General features: G+C 51.3%; 24 non-coding genes across 24 annotated transcripts; all 24 read left to right on the top strand.

The window, feature by feature from the left end:
- Nucleotides 1-964: 964 nt before the first annotated feature.
- Nucleotides 965-1,036, top strand: trnaw-cca (transfer RNA tryptophan (anticodon CCA)). The gene has a single exon. It is a non-coding gene; the product is annotated as a tRNA-Trp (tRNA).
- Nucleotides 1,037-1,371: 335 nt separating this feature from the next.
- On the top strand, nt 1,372-1,445 carry trnan-guu (transfer RNA asparagine (anticodon GUU)). The gene has a single exon. It is a non-coding gene; the product is annotated as a tRNA-Asn (tRNA).
- A 1,075-nt stretch (nt 1,446-2,520) lies between these two features.
- trnae-uuc (transfer RNA glutamic acid (anticodon UUC)) lies at nt 2,521-2,592 on the top strand. Its single transcript has one exon. It is a non-coding gene; the product is annotated as a tRNA-Glu (tRNA).
- Nucleotides 2,593-3,257: 665 nt separating this feature from the next.
- trnae-uuc (transfer RNA glutamic acid (anticodon UUC)) lies at nt 3,258-3,329 on the top strand. The gene has a single exon. It is a non-coding gene; the product is annotated as a tRNA-Glu (tRNA).
- A 983-nt stretch (nt 3,330-4,312) lies between these two features.
- On the top strand, nt 4,313-4,384 carry trnaw-cca (transfer RNA tryptophan (anticodon CCA)). The gene has a single exon. It is a non-coding gene; the product is annotated as a tRNA-Trp (tRNA).
- A 335-nt stretch (nt 4,385-4,719) lies between these two features.
- Nucleotides 4,720-4,793, top strand: trnan-guu (transfer RNA asparagine (anticodon GUU)). The gene has a single exon. It is a non-coding gene; the product is annotated as a tRNA-Asn (tRNA).
- A 230-nt stretch (nt 4,794-5,023) lies between these two features.
- On the top strand, nt 5,024-5,097 carry trnat-agu (transfer RNA threonine (anticodon AGU)). Its single transcript has one exon. It is a non-coding gene; the product is annotated as a tRNA-Thr (tRNA).
- Nucleotides 5,098-5,868: 771 nt separating this feature from the next.
- trnae-uuc (transfer RNA glutamic acid (anticodon UUC)) lies at nt 5,869-5,940 on the top strand. Its single transcript has one exon. It is a non-coding gene; the product is annotated as a tRNA-Glu (tRNA).
- Nucleotides 5,941-6,240: 300 nt separating this feature from the next.
- On the top strand, nt 6,241-6,312 carry trnae-cuc (transfer RNA glutamic acid (anticodon CUC)). The gene has a single exon. It is a non-coding gene; the product is annotated as a tRNA-Glu (tRNA).
- Nucleotides 6,313-6,606: 294 nt separating this feature from the next.
- Nucleotides 6,607-6,678, top strand: trnae-uuc (transfer RNA glutamic acid (anticodon UUC)). Its single transcript has one exon. It is a non-coding gene; the product is annotated as a tRNA-Glu (tRNA).
- Nucleotides 6,679-7,661: 983 nt separating this feature from the next.
- On the top strand, nt 7,662-7,733 carry trnaw-cca (transfer RNA tryptophan (anticodon CCA)). Its single transcript has one exon. It is a non-coding gene; the product is annotated as a tRNA-Trp (tRNA).
- A 335-nt stretch (nt 7,734-8,068) lies between these two features.
- Nucleotides 8,069-8,142, top strand: trnan-guu (transfer RNA asparagine (anticodon GUU)). Its single transcript has one exon. It is a non-coding gene; the product is annotated as a tRNA-Asn (tRNA).
- A 230-nt stretch (nt 8,143-8,372) lies between these two features.
- Nucleotides 8,373-8,446, top strand: trnat-agu (transfer RNA threonine (anticodon AGU)). Its single transcript has one exon. It is a non-coding gene; the product is annotated as a tRNA-Thr (tRNA).
- Nucleotides 8,447-8,473: 27 nt separating this feature from the next.
- Nucleotides 8,474-8,545, top strand: trnae-cuc (transfer RNA glutamic acid (anticodon CUC)). The gene has a single exon. It is a non-coding gene; the product is annotated as a tRNA-Glu (tRNA).
- A 664-nt stretch (nt 8,546-9,209) lies between these two features.
- Nucleotides 9,210-9,281, top strand: trnae-uuc (transfer RNA glutamic acid (anticodon UUC)). Its single transcript has one exon. It is a non-coding gene; the product is annotated as a tRNA-Glu (tRNA).
- Nucleotides 9,282-9,581: 300 nt separating this feature from the next.
- trnae-cuc (transfer RNA glutamic acid (anticodon CUC)) lies at nt 9,582-9,653 on the top strand. The gene has a single exon. It is a non-coding gene; the product is annotated as a tRNA-Glu (tRNA).
- A 293-nt stretch (nt 9,654-9,946) lies between these two features.
- On the top strand, nt 9,947-10,018 carry trnae-uuc (transfer RNA glutamic acid (anticodon UUC)). The gene has a single exon. It is a non-coding gene; the product is annotated as a tRNA-Glu (tRNA).
- Nucleotides 10,019-11,001: 983 nt separating this feature from the next.
- On the top strand, nt 11,002-11,073 carry trnaw-cca (transfer RNA tryptophan (anticodon CCA)). The gene has a single exon. It is a non-coding gene; the product is annotated as a tRNA-Trp (tRNA).
- Nucleotides 11,074-11,408: 335 nt separating this feature from the next.
- Nucleotides 11,409-11,482, top strand: trnan-guu (transfer RNA asparagine (anticodon GUU)). The gene has a single exon. It is a non-coding gene; the product is annotated as a tRNA-Asn (tRNA).
- A 230-nt stretch (nt 11,483-11,712) lies between these two features.
- Nucleotides 11,713-11,786, top strand: trnat-agu (transfer RNA threonine (anticodon AGU)). Its single transcript has one exon. It is a non-coding gene; the product is annotated as a tRNA-Thr (tRNA).
- A 27-nt stretch (nt 11,787-11,813) lies between these two features.
- Nucleotides 11,814-11,885, top strand: trnae-cuc (transfer RNA glutamic acid (anticodon CUC)). The gene has a single exon. It is a non-coding gene; the product is annotated as a tRNA-Glu (tRNA).
- Nucleotides 11,886-12,557: 672 nt separating this feature from the next.
- trnae-uuc (transfer RNA glutamic acid (anticodon UUC)) lies at nt 12,558-12,629 on the top strand. The gene has a single exon. It is a non-coding gene; the product is annotated as a tRNA-Glu (tRNA).
- Nucleotides 12,630-12,929: 300 nt separating this feature from the next.
- Nucleotides 12,930-13,001, top strand: trnae-cuc (transfer RNA glutamic acid (anticodon CUC)). Its single transcript has one exon. It is a non-coding gene; the product is annotated as a tRNA-Glu (tRNA).
- A 293-nt stretch (nt 13,002-13,294) lies between these two features.
- On the top strand, nt 13,295-13,366 carry trnae-uuc (transfer RNA glutamic acid (anticodon UUC)). The gene has a single exon. It is a non-coding gene; the product is annotated as a tRNA-Glu (tRNA).
- Nucleotides 13,367-13,402: the final 36 nt, after the last annotated feature.

The following is a 13,402-nucleotide window of genomic DNA, read 5'->3' as shown; positions in this document are numbered from 1 at the left end:
CTCTGCCTTTGACTCGCTTAGTTTTGCAACTTGGTCCTCATCTTCAGGTGTCAGAACATTCAGGGTTCGATTCCCGGTCAGGGAACTTAAGTGTCAGCGGAAATCTTTGTGACAGCTGGCTTTTTGCATTCTTTGTCTCAAAGTAAGGCGTGCAACAGAGACAAGGGTTGCTGCGTGCCATAAGTCACGCTGTGTAGTTTGAACACACAGCTCACGCAGGGACTTGAACGCTGGACCCTCAGATTAAAAGCTTCCATTGTTTCCTCAAAGTGAGGTATATAAGAGAGACAGTGGCAGGCCGCTCCGACAAGGTTTGAACACACGCCGCCCGAACAGGGACTTGAACCCTGGACCCTCAGATTAAAAGTCTGATGCTCTGCCGACTGAGCTATACAGGCTCTGGAAGCACAGAAAACTCAGAGTATTTTGTGGAACTTCCGCATGTAAATCTCCTCGCCCACACAAACCCTTAAGGAACGTATGGCGAATCCCTGGCAAGTGTAGCGGGGTTTGCTCGTTGAAGAATAGAAATACTTTGCCAATCGTCAACATTAGTGAGCACGCACCCGTCAAAATGTCTTTGACAATGAATTTGTTCATGTAAGGTCAATATGGATCGTATGAACGAGTTTGATTTTGAACTTGTTATGAGATTGGTTTCAAGGAACAGCTGCAGGGGTCACGAGACTGTCTCGTGACCCCTGCAGCTGTCTCTAGTCTGCGTGATCTCAGCCAGGTTGCAATTAGAATTGCGTTTTTGGGGACTTCTTCTGTGGAATCGTTCAGGCAGTGTTGCACAGGCACTAAAGTAATCTTGTTGAATCCCAGGAGAAGCTTGGCGACGTCCATTGGGACGTCAATCCTGATGGCGTTCACGCCATAGTTGGTACTCTCAGCGCACTTTGCGGCACAGCGTTTGCACATCAGAGTCCACGTCCGAGTGTTGCCTCCTTACATGCACACAGGCCTCGTGGCGCAACGGTAGCGCGTCTGACTCCAGATCAGAAGGTTGTGTGTTCAAATCACGTCGGGGTCAGCGGTCATTATGGGTGGCCCTCCATTGGGAAAAAAAATTCTTAATTGCGGACGCTGTGAGAGCTCACTCTTTTACAGAACTGGCAAAATCAAGCTCTGATTGCTTCCTCAAAGTGAGTCATGCCATCACTTCTAGGCAGGGCAAAGAAAAGCCATTCAAAGGTTGTGGGTTTGAGTCCCACCAGAGTCGTTGTCTTTGTTTCCCAAACTCCCGTTGACAGATCACAGGAAGAGTTATTACTATGGCCGCTCCTCCTCCTCTTCTTCATGGGGAGTTTTGGCAAACGTCTCCCAGCGTTTCCTTCCATTTTTCATTCATGGTTCTGCGGAGACAGGGTCTCTGTGGCGCAATTGGTTAGCGCGTTCGGCTGTTAACCGAAAGGATGGTGGTTCGAGCCCACCCAGGGACGAGTGTTTTCTTGTTTACTTCTGTTGTGGGTCCTGCCTGTGTGACAATGAGCTATACCGCCATCAGAGTCGAAGAAGCTGGAAAATCTCTTCATTCTGGTGCCTTGAGAGGCTTTGCTGCATGCTGGGCATAACCTTCGGAGGTGTCTTTCAAAGACGCTGTAGACCCCAGCTCAAAGCACCTACCCAAAGAGAACACAGCAGCCTGAGCCCGTCGTGGAGCATTAAGCAAGGCGCCGTGGCTTAGTTGGTCAAAGCGCCTGTCTAGTAAACAGGAGATCCTGAGTTCAAATCTCAACGGTGCCTTTTTTGGCCCAAGAGGAAGCCAAGCTCTCCCTGGTGGTCTAGTGGCTAGGATTCGGCGCTCTCACCGCCGCGGCCCGGGTTCGATTCCTGGTCAGGGAAACCTGTTTTGAGATCTCTCTTAAAATGGGGGTCTCCCTTCTGTGAGAGCAGCCTTGTTGCATTGTCGCCAGAGAGGCCACATTTTTAGGCCAAAACATTCCTCCTTCGAGCCGGATTTGAACCAGCGACCTAAGGATTTCTAACCGCTTTTGACCTACAGTCCTCCGCTCTACCAACTGAGCTATCGAAGGGTGAGGGAGTGGGAGGTTTTATTTGCGAGGAAGGCATGCAATCTCCCATCCTCCAGTTCAGACACGCAAGAAAAAAAGCCCTTGCTGAGGCAATCCTCTTTTAAGAGTCTCCCTGGTGGTCTAGTGGCTAGGATTCGGCGCTCTCACCGCCGCGGCCCGGGTTCGATTCCTGGTCAGGGAAACCTGTTTTGAGATCTCTCTTAAAATGGGGGTCTCCCTTCTGTGAGAGCAGCCTTGTTGCATTGTCGCCAGAGAGGCCACATTTTTAGGCCAAAACATTCCGCCTTCGAGCCGGATTTGAACCAGCGACCTAAGGATTTCTAACCGCTTTTGACCTACAGTCCTCCGCTCTACCAACTGAGCTATCGAAGGGTGAGGGAGTGGGAGGTTTTATTTGCGAGGAAGGCATGCAATCTCCCATCCTCCAGTTCAGACACGCAAGAAAAAAAGCCCTTGCTGAGGCAATCCTCTTTTAAAAGTCTCCCTGGTGGTCTAGTGGCTAGGATTCGGCGCTTTCACCGCCGCGGCCCGGGTTCGATTCCCGGTCAGGGAACTTAAGGGTCAGTTGAAATCTCTGCCTTTGACTCGCTTAGTTTTGCAACTCGGTCCTCATCTTCAGGTGGCTGAGGGGTGAGGGAATCGGAGGGAATCGGACTAGTAATCAGAAGGTTGCTGGTTCGATCCCTGGCTCTGCCGAATGACGTTGTGTCCTTGGGCAAGGCACTTCACCCTACTTGCCTCGGGGGGAATGTCCCTGTACTTACTGTAAGTCGCTCTGGATAAGAGCGTCTGCTAAATGACTAAATGTAAATGTAAAATGTATCTTTGACAGCGAGCAGAGGAAGCCAAGCTCTCCCTGGTGGTCTAGTGGCTAGGATTCGGCGCTCTCACCGCCGCGGCCCGGATTCGATTCCCGGTCAGGGAAACCTGTTTTGAGACCTCTCTTAAAATGGGGGGTCTCCCTGCTGTGAGAGCTGCATTGTCGCCAGATAGGCCACATTTTTAGGCCAAAACATCCCTCCTTCGAGCCGGATTTGAACCAGCGACCTAAGGATTTCTAACCGCTTTTGACCTACAGTCCTCCGCTCTACCAACTGAGCTATCGAAGGGTGAGCGAGTGGGGGGTTTTATTTGCGAGGAAGGCATGCAATCTCCCATCCTCCAGTTCAGACACGCAAGAAAAAAAGCCCTTGCTGAGGCAATCCTCTTTTAAGAGTCTCCCTGGTGGTCTAGTGGCTAGGATTCGGCGCTTTCACCGCCGCGGCCCGGGTTCGATTCCCGGTCAGGGAACCTAAGGGTCAGTTGAAATCTCTGCCTTTGACTCGCTTCGTTTTGCAACTTGGTCCTCATCTTCAGGTGTCAGAACATTCAGGGTTCGATTCCCGGTCAGGGAACTTAAGTGTCAGCGGAAATCTTTGTGACAGCTGGCTTTTTGCATTCTTTGTCTCAAAGTAAGGCGTGCAACAGAGACAAGGGTTGCTGCGTGCCATAAGTCACGCTGTGTAGTTTGAACACACAGCTCACGCAGGGACTTGAACGCTGGACCCTCAGATTAAAAGCTTCCATTGTTTCCTCAAAGTGAGGTATATAAGAGAGACAGTGGCAGGCCGCTCCGACAAGGTTTGAACACACGCCGCCCGAACAGGGACTTGAACCCTGGACCCTCAGATTAAAAGTCTGATGCTCTGCCGACTGAGCTATACAGGCTCTGGAAGCACAGAAAACTCAGAGTATTTTGTGGAACTTCCGCATGTAAATCTCCTCGCCCACACAAACCCTTAAGGAACGTATGGCGAATCCCTGGCAAGTGTAGCGGGGTTTGCTCGTTGAAGAATAGAAATACTTTGCCAATCGTCAACATTAGTGAGCACGCACCCGTCAAAATGTCTTTGACAATGAATTTGTTCATGTAAGGTCAATATGGATCGTATGAACGAGTTTGATTTTGAACTTGTTATGAGATTGGTTTCAAGGAACAGCTGCAGGGGTCACGAGACTGTCTCGTGACCCCTGCAGCTGTCTCTAGTCTGCGTGATCTCAGCCAGGTTGCAATTAGAATTGCGTTTTTGGGGACTTCTTCTGTGGAATCGTTCAGGCAGTGTTGCACAGGCACTAAAGTAATCTTGTTGAATCCCAGGAGAAGCTTGGCGACGTCCATTGGGACGTCAATCCTGATGGCGTTCACGCCATAGTTGGTACTCTCAGCGCACTTTGCGGCACAGCGTTTGCACATCAGAGTCCACGTCCGAGTGTTGCCTCCTTACATGCACACAGGCCTCGTGGCGCAACGGTAGCGCGTCTGACTCCAGATCAGAAGGTTGTGTGTTCAAATCACGTCGGGGTCAGCGGTCATTATGGGTGGCCCTCCATTGGGAAAAAAAATTCTTAATTGCGGACGCTGTGAGAGCTCACTCTTTTACAGAACTGGCAAAATCAAGCTCTGATTGCTTCCTCAAAGTGAGTCATGCCATCACTTCTAGGCAGGGCAAAGAAAAGCCATTCAAAGGTTGTGGGTTTGAGTCCCACCAGAGTCGTTGTCTTTGTTTCCCAAACTCCCGTTGACAGATCACAGGAAGAGTTATTACTATGGCCGCTCCTCCTCCTCTTCTTCATGGGGAGTTTTGGCAAACGTCTCCCAGCGTTTCCTTCCATTTTTCATTCATGGTTCTGCGGAGACAGGGTCTCTGTGGCGCAATTGGTTAGCGCGTTCGGCTGTTAACCGAAAGGATGGTGGTTCGAGCCCACCCAGGGACGAGTGTTTTCTTGTTTACTTCTGTTGTGGGTCCTGCCTGTGTGACAATGAGCTATACCGCCATCAGAGTCGAAGAAGCTGGAAAATCTCTTCATTCTGGTGCCTTGAGAGGCTTTGCTGCATGCTGGGCATAACCTTCGGAGGTGTCTTTCAAAGACGCTGTAGACCCCAGCTCAAAGCACCTACCCAAAGAGAACACAGCAGCCTGAGCCCGTCGTGGAGCATTAAGCAAGGCGCCGTGGCTTAGTTGGTCAAAGCGCCTGTCTAGTAAACAGGAGATCCTGAGTTCAAATCTCAGCGGTGCCTTTTTTGGCCCAAGAGGAAGCCAAGCTCTCCCTGGTGGTCTAGTGGCTAGGATTCGGCGCTCTCACCGCCGCGGCCCGGGTTCGATTCCTGGTCAGGGAAACCTGTTTTGAGATCTCTCTTAAAATGGGGGTCTCCCTTCTGTGAGAGCAGCCTTGTTGCATTGTCGCCAGAGAGGCCACATTTTTAGGCCAAAACATTCCTCCTTCGAGCCGGATTTGAACCAGCGACCTAAGGATTTCTAACCGCTTTTGACCTACAGTCCTCCGCTCTACCAACTGAGCTATCGAAGGGTGAGGGAGTGGGAGGTTTTATTTGCGAGGAAGGCATGCAATCTCCCATCCTCCAGTTCAGACACGCAAGAAAAAAAGCCCTTGCTGAGGCAATCCTCTTTTAAGAGTCTCCCTGGTGGTCTAGTGGCTAGGATTCGGCGCTCTCACCGCCGCGGCCCGGGTTCGATTCCTGGTCAGGGAAACCTGTTTTGAGATCTCTCTTAAAATGGGGGTCTCCCTTCTGTGAGAGCAGCCTTGTTGCATTGTCGCCAGAGAGGCCACATTTTTAGGCCAAAACATTCCGCCTTCGAGCCGGATTTGAACCAGCGACCTAAGGATTTCTAACCGCTTTTGACCTACAGTCCTCCGCTCTACCAACTGAGCTATCGAAGGGTGAGGGAGTGGGAGGTTTTATTTGCGAGGAAGGCATGCAATCTCCCATCCTCCAGTTCAGACACGCAAGAAAAAAAGCCCTTGCTGAGGCAATCCTCTTTTAAAAGTCTCCCTGGTGGTCTAGTGGCTAGGATTCGGCGCTTTCACCGCCGCGGCCCGGGTTCGATTCCCGGTCAGGGAACTTAAGGGTCAGTTGAAATCTCTGCCTTTGACTCGCTTAGTTTTGCAACTCGGTCCTCATCTTCAGGTGGCTGAGGGGTGAGGGAATCGGAGGGAATCGGACTAGTAATCAGAAGGTTGCTGGTTCGATCCCTGGCTCTGCCGAATGACGTTGTGTCCTTGGGCAAGGCACTTCACCCTACTTGCCTCGGGGGGAATGTCCCTGTACTTACTGTAAGTCGCTCTGGATAAGAGCGTCTGCTAAATGACTAAATGTAAATGTAAAATGTATCTTTGACAGCGAGCAGAGGAAGCCAAGCTCTCCCTGGTGGTCTAGTGGCTAGGATTCGGCGCTCTCACCGCCGCGGCCCGGGTTCGATTCCCGGTCAGGGAAACCTGTTTTGAGACCTCTCTTAAAATGGGGGGGTCTCCCTGCTGTGAGAGCTGCATTGTCGCCAGATAGGCCACATTTTTAGGCCAAAACATCCCTCCTTCGAGCCGGATTTGAACCAGCGACCTAAGGATTTCTAACCGCTTTTGACCTACAGTCCTCCGCTCTACCAACTGAGCTATCGAAGGGTGAGCGAGTGGGGGGTTTTATTTGCGAGGAAGGCATGCAATCTCCCATCCTCCAGTTCAGACACGCAAGAAAAAAAGCCCTTGCTGAGGCAATCCTCTTTTAAGAGTCTCCCTGGTGGTCTAGTGGCTAGGATTCGGCGCTTTCACCGCCGCGGCCCGGGTTCGATTCCCGGTCAGGGAACCTAAGGGTCAGTTGAAATCTCTGCCTTTGACTCGCTTCGTTTTGCAACTTGGTCCTCATCTTCAGGTGTCAGAACATTCAGGGTTCGATTCCCGGTCAGGGAACTTAAGTGTCAGCGGAAATCTTTGTGACAGCTGGCTTTTTGCATTCTTTGTCTCAAAGTAAGGCGTGCAACAGAGACAAGGGTTGCTGCGTGCCATAAGTCACGCTGTGTAGTTTGAACACACAGCTCACGCAGGGACTTGAACGCTGGACCCTCAGATTAAAAGCTTCCATTGTTTCCTCAAAGTGAGGTATATAAGAGAGACAGTGGCAGGCCGCTCCGACAAGGTTTGAACACACGCCGCCCGAACAGGGACTTGAACCCTGGACCCTCAGATTAAAAGTCTGATGCTCTGCCGACTGAGCTATACAGGCTCTGGAAGCACAGAAAACTCAGAGTATTTTGTGGAACTTCCGCATGTAAATCTCCTCGCCCACACAAACCCTTAAGGAACGTATGGCGAATCCCTGGCAAGTGTAGCGGGGTTTGCTCGTTGAAGAATAGAAATACTTTGCCAATCGTCAACATTAGTGAGCACGCACCCGTCAAAATGTCTTTGACAATGAATTTGTTCATGTAAGGTCAATATGGATCGTATGAACGAGTTTGATTTTGAACTTGTTATGAGATTGGTTTCAAGGAACAGCTGCAGGGGTCACGAGACTGTCTCGTGACCCCTGCAGCTGTCTCTAGTCTGCGTGATCTCAGCCAGGTTGCAATTAGAATTGCGTTTTTGGGGACTTCTTCTGTGGAATCGTTCAGGCAGTGTTGCACAGGCACTAAAGTAATCTTGTTGAATCCCAGGAGAAGCTTGGCGACGTCCATTGGGACGTCAATCCTGATGGCGTTCACGCCATAGTTGGTACTCTCAGCGCACTTTGCGGCACAGCGTTTGCACATCAGAGTCCACGTCCGAGTGTTGCCTCCTTACATGCACACAGGCCTCGTGGCGCAACGGTAGCGCGTCTGACTCCAGATCAGAAGGTTGTGTGTTCAAATCACGTCAGGGTCAGCGGTCATTATGGGTGGCCCTCCATTGGGAAAAAAAATTCTTAATTGCGGACGCTGTGAGAGCTCACTCTTTTACAGAACTGGCAAAATCAAGCTCTGATTGCTTCCTCAAAGTGAGTCATGCCATCACTTCTAGGCAGGGCAAAGAAAAGCCATTCAAAGGTTGTGGGTTTGAGTCCCACCAGAGTCGTTGTCTTTGTTTCCCAAACTCCCGTTGACAGATCACAGGAAGAGTTATTACTATGGCCGCTCCTCCTCCTCTTCTTCATGGGGAGTTTTGGCAAACGTCTCCCAGCGTTTCCTTCCATTTTTCATTCATGGTTCTGCGGAGACAGGGTCTCTGTGGCGCAATTGGTTAGCGCGTTCGGCTGTTAACCGAAAGGATGGTGGTTCGAGCCCACCCAGGGACGAGTGTTTTCTTGTTTACTTCTGTTGTGGGTCCTGCCTGTGTGACAATGAGCTATACCGCCATCAGAGTCGAAGAAGCTGGAAAATCTCTTCATTCTGGTGCCTTGAGAGGCTTTGCTGCATGCTGGGCATAACCTTCGGAGGTGTCTTTCAAAGACGCTGTAGACCCCAGCTCAAAGCACCTACCCAAAGAGAACACAGCAGCCTGAGCCCGTCGTGGAGCATTAAGCAAGGCGCCGTGGCTTAGTTGGTCAAAGCGCCTGTCTAGTAAACAGGAGATCCTGAGTTCAAATCTCAGCGGTGCCTTTTTTGGCCCAAGAGGAAGCCAAGCTCTCCCTGGTGGTCTAGTGGCTAGGATTCGGCGCTCTCACCGCCGCGGCCCGGGTTCGATTCCCGGTCAGGGAAACCTGTTTTGAGACCTCTCTTAAAATGGGGGTGTCCCTGCTGTGAGAGCTGCATTGACGCCAGATAGGCCACATTTTTAGGCCAAAACATCCCTCCTTCGAGCCGGATTTGAACCAGCGACCTAAGGATTTCTAACCGCTTTTGACCTACAGTCCTCCGCTCTACCAACTGAGCTATCGAAGGGTGAGCGAGTAGGAGGTTTTATTTGCGAGGAAGGCATGCAATCTCCCATCCTCCAGTTCAGACACGCAAGAAAAAAAGCCCTTGCTGAGGCAATCCTCTTTTAAGAGTCTCCCTGGTGGTCTAGTGGCTAGGATTCGGCGCTCTCACCGCCGCGGCCCGGGTTCGATTCCTGGTCAGGGAAACCTGTTTTGAGATCTCTCTTAAAATGGGGGTCTCCCTTCTGTGAGAGCAGCCTTGTTGCATTGTCGCCAGAGAGGCCACATTTTTAGGCCAAAACATTCCTCCTTCGAGCCGGATTTGAACCAGCGGCCTAAGGATTTCTAACCGCTTTTGACCTACAGTCCTCCGCTCTACCAACTGAGCTATCGAAGGGTGAGGGAGTGGGAGGTTTTATTTGCGAGGAAGGCATGCAATCTCCCATCCTCCAGTTCAGACACGCAAGAAAAAAAGCCCTTGCTGAGGCAATCCTCTTTTAAAAGTCTCCCTGGTGGTCTAGTGGCTAGGATTCGGCGCTTTCACCGCCGCGGCCCGGGTTCGATTCCCGGTCAGGGAACTTAAGGGTCAGTTGAAATCTCTGCCTTTGACTCGCTTAGTTTTGCAACTCGGTCCTCATCTTCAGGTGGCTGAGGGGTGAGGGAATCGGAGGGAATCGGACTAGTAATCAGAAGGTTGCTGGTTCGATCCCTGGCTCTGCCGAATGACGTTGTGTCCTTGGGCAAGGCACTTCACCCTACTTGCCTCGGGGGGAATGTCCCTGTACTTACTGTAAGTCGCTCTGGATAAGAGCGTCTGCTAAATGACTAAATGTAAATGTAAAATGTATCTTTGACAGCGAGCAGAGGAAGCCAAGCTCTCCCTGGTGGTCTAGTGGCTAGGATTCGGCGCTCTCACCGCCGCGGCCCGGGTTCGATTCCCGGTCAGGGAAACCTGTTTTGAGACCTCTCTTAAAATGGGGGGTCTCCCTGCTGTGAGAGCTGCATTGTCGCCAGATAGGCCACATTTTTAGGCCAAAACATCCCTCCTTCGAGCCGGATTTGAACCAGCGACCTAAGGATTTCTAACCGCTTTTGACCTACAGTCCTCCGCTCTACCAACTGAGCTATCGAAGGGTGAGCGAGTGGGGGGTTTTATTTGCGAGGAAGGCATGCAATCTCCCATCCTCCAGTTCAGACACGCAAGAAAAAAGGCCCTTGCTGAGGCAATCCTCTTTTAAGAGTCTCCCTGGTGGTCTAGTGGCTAGGATTCGGCGCTTTCACCGCCGCGGCCCGGGTTCGATTCCCGGTCAGGGAACCTAAGGGTCAGTTGAAATCTCTGCCTTTGACTCGCTTCGTTTTGCAACTTGGTCCTCATCTTCAGGTGTCAGAACATTCAGGGTTCGATTCCCGGTCAGGGAACTTAAGTGTCAGCGGAAATCTTTGTGACAGCTGGCTTTTTGCATTCTTTGTCTCAAAGTAAGGCGTGCAACAGAGACAAGGGTTGCTGCGTGCCATAAGTCACGCTGTGTAGTTTGAACACACAGCTCACGCAGGGACTTGAACGCTGGACCCTCAGATTAAAAGCTTCCATTGTTTCCTCAAAGTGAGGTATATAAGAGAGACAGTGGCAGGCCGCTCCGACAAGGTTTGAACACACGCCGCCCGAACAGGGACTTGAACCCTGGACCCTCAGATTAAAAGTCTGATGCTCTGCCGACTGAGCTATACAGGCTCTGGAAGCACAGAAAACTCAGAGTATTTTGTGGAACTTCCGCATGTAAATCTCCTCGCCCACACAAACCCTTAAGGAACGTATGGCGAATCCCTGGCAAGTGTAGCGGGGTTTGCTCGTTGAAGAATAGAAATACTTTGCCAATCGTCAACATTAGTGAGCACGCACCCGTCAAAATGTCTTTGACAATGAATTTGTTCATGTAAGGTCAATATGGATCGTATGAACGAGTTTGATTTTGAACTTGTTATGAGATTGGTTTCAAGGAACAGCTGCAGGGGTCACGAGACTGTCTCGTGACCCCTGCAGCTGTCTCTAGTCTGCGTGATCTCAGCCAGGTTGCAATTAGAATTGCGTTTTTGGGGACTTCTTCTGTGGAATCGTTCAGGCAGTGTTGCACAGGCACTAAAGTAATCTTGTTGAATCCCAGGAGAAGCTTGGCGACGTCCATTGGGACGTCAATCCTGATGGCGTTCACGCCATAGTTGGTACTCTCAGCGCACTTTGCGGCACAGCGTTTGCACATCAGAGTCCACGTCCGAGTGTTGCCTCCTTACATGCACACAGGCCTCGTGGCGCAACGGTAGCGCGTCTGACTCCAGATCAGAAGGTTGTGTGTTCAAATCACGTCGGGGTCAGCGGTCATTATGGGTGGCCCTCCATTGGGAAAAAAAATTCTTAATTGCGGACGCTGTGAGAGCTCACTCTTTTACAGAACTGGCAAAATCAAGCTCTGATTGCTTCCTCAAAGTGAGTCATGCCATCACTTCTAGGCAGGGCAAAGAAAAGCCATTCAAAGGTTGTGGGTTTGAGTCCCACCAGAGTCGTTGTCTTTGTTTCCCAAACTCCCGTTGACAGATCACAGGAAGAGTTATTACTATGGCCGCTCCTCCTCCTCTTCTTCATGGGGAGTTTTGGCAAACGTCTCCCAGCGTTTCCTTCCATTTTTCATTCATGGTTCTGCGGAGACAGGGTCTCTGTGGCGCAATTGGTTAGCGCGTTCGGCTGTTAACCGAAAGGATGGTGGTTCGAGCCCACCCAGGGACGAGTGTTTTCTTGTTTACTTCTGTTGTGGGTCCTGCCTGTGTGACAATGAGCTATACCGCCATCAGAGTCGAAGAAGCTGGAAAATCTCTTCATTCTGGTGCCTTGAGAGGCTTTGCTGCATGCTGGGCATAACCTTCGGAGGTGTCTTTCAAAGACGCTGTAGACCCCAGCTCAAAGCACCTACCCAAAGAGAACACAGCAGCCTGAGCCCGTCGTGGAGCATTAAGCAAGGCGCCGTGGCTTAGTTGGTCAAAGCGCCTGTCTAGTAAACAGGAGATCCTGAGTTCAAATCTCAGCGGTGCCTTTTTTGGCCCAAGAGGAAGCCAAGCTCTCCCTGGTGGTCTAGTGGCTAGGATTCGGCGCTCTCACCGCCGCGGCCCGGGTTCGATTCCCGGTCAGGGAAACCTGTTTTGAGATCTCTCTTAAAATGGGGGTCTCCCTTCTGTGAGAGCAGCCTTGTTGCATTGTCGCCAGAGAGGCCACATTTTTAGGCCAAAACATTCCTCCTTCGAGCCGGATTTGAACCAGCGACCTAAGGATTTCTAACCGCTTTTGACCTACAGTCCTCCGCTCTACCAACTGAGCTATCGAAGGGTGAGGGAGTGGGAGGTTTTATTTGCGAGGAAGGCATGCAATCTCCCATCCTCCAGTTCAGACACGCAAGAAAAAAAGCCCTTGCTGAGGCAATCCTCTTTTAAGAGTCTCCCTGGTGGTCTAGTGGCTAGGATTCGGCGCTCTCACCGCCGCGGCCCGGGTTCGATTCCTGGTCAGGGAAACCTGTTTTGAGATCTCTCTTAAAATGGGGGTCTCCCTTCTGTGAGAGCAGCCTTGTTGCATTGTCGCCAGAGAGGCCACATTTTTAGGCCAAAACATTCCGCCTTCGAGCCGGATTTGAACCAGCGACCTAAGGATTTCTAACCGCTTTTGACCTACAGTCCTCCGCTCTACCAACTGAGCTATCGAAGGGTGAGGGAGTGGGAGGTTTTATTTGCGAGGAAGGCATGCAATCTCCCATCCTCCAGTTCAGACACGCAAGAAAAAAAGCCCTTGCTGAGGCAATCCTCTTTTAAAAGTCTCCCTGGTGGTCTAGTGGCTAGGATTCGGCGCTTTCACCGCCGCGGCCCGGGTTCGATTCCCGGTCAGGGAACTTAAGGGTCAGTTGAAATCTCTGCCTTTGACTCGCTTAGTTTTGCAACTCGGTCCTCATCTTCAGGTGGCTGAGGGGTGAGGGAATCGGAGGGAATCGGACTAGTAATCAGAAGGTTGCTGGTTCGATCCCTGGCTCTGCCGAATGACGTTGTGTCCTTGGGCAAGGCACTTCACCCTACTTGCCTCGGGGGGAATGTCCCTGTACTTACTGTAAGTCGCTCTGGATAAGAGCGTCTGCTAAATGACTAAATGTAAATGTAAAATGTATCTTTGACAGCGAGCAGAGGAAGCCAAGCTCTCCCTGGTGGTCTAGTGGCTAGGATTCGGCGCTCTCACCGCCGCGGCCCGGGTTCGATTCCCGGTCAGGGAAACCTGTTTTGAGACCTCTCTTAAAATGGGGGGTCTCCCTGCTGTGAGAGCTGCATTGTCGCCAGATAGGCCACATTTTTAGGCCAAAACATCCCTCCTTCGAGCCGGATTTGAACCAGCGACCTAAGGATTTCTAACCGCTTTTGACCTACAGTCCTCCGCTCTACCAACTGAGCTATCGAAGGGTGAGCGAGTGGGGGGTTTTATTTGCGAGGAAGGCATGCAATCTCCCATCCTCCAGTTCAGACACGCAAGAAAAAAGGCCCTTGCTGAGGCAATCCTCTTTTAAGAGTCTCCCTGGTGGTCTAGTGGCTAGGATTCGGCGCTTTCACCGCCGCGGCCCGGGTTCGATTCCCGGTCAGGGAACCTAAGGGTCAGTTGAAATCTCTGCCTTTGACTCGC

Source organism: Osmerus mordax, chromosome 25 (assembly GCF_038355195.1).
Source record: "Osmerus mordax isolate fOsmMor3 chromosome 25, fOsmMor3.pri, whole genome shotgun sequence".
Lineage (NCBI taxonomy): Eukaryota > Metazoa > Chordata > Actinopteri > Osmeriformes > Osmeridae > Osmerus > Osmerus mordax.
This window is presented reverse-complemented; position numbering and strand designations above follow the sequence as displayed.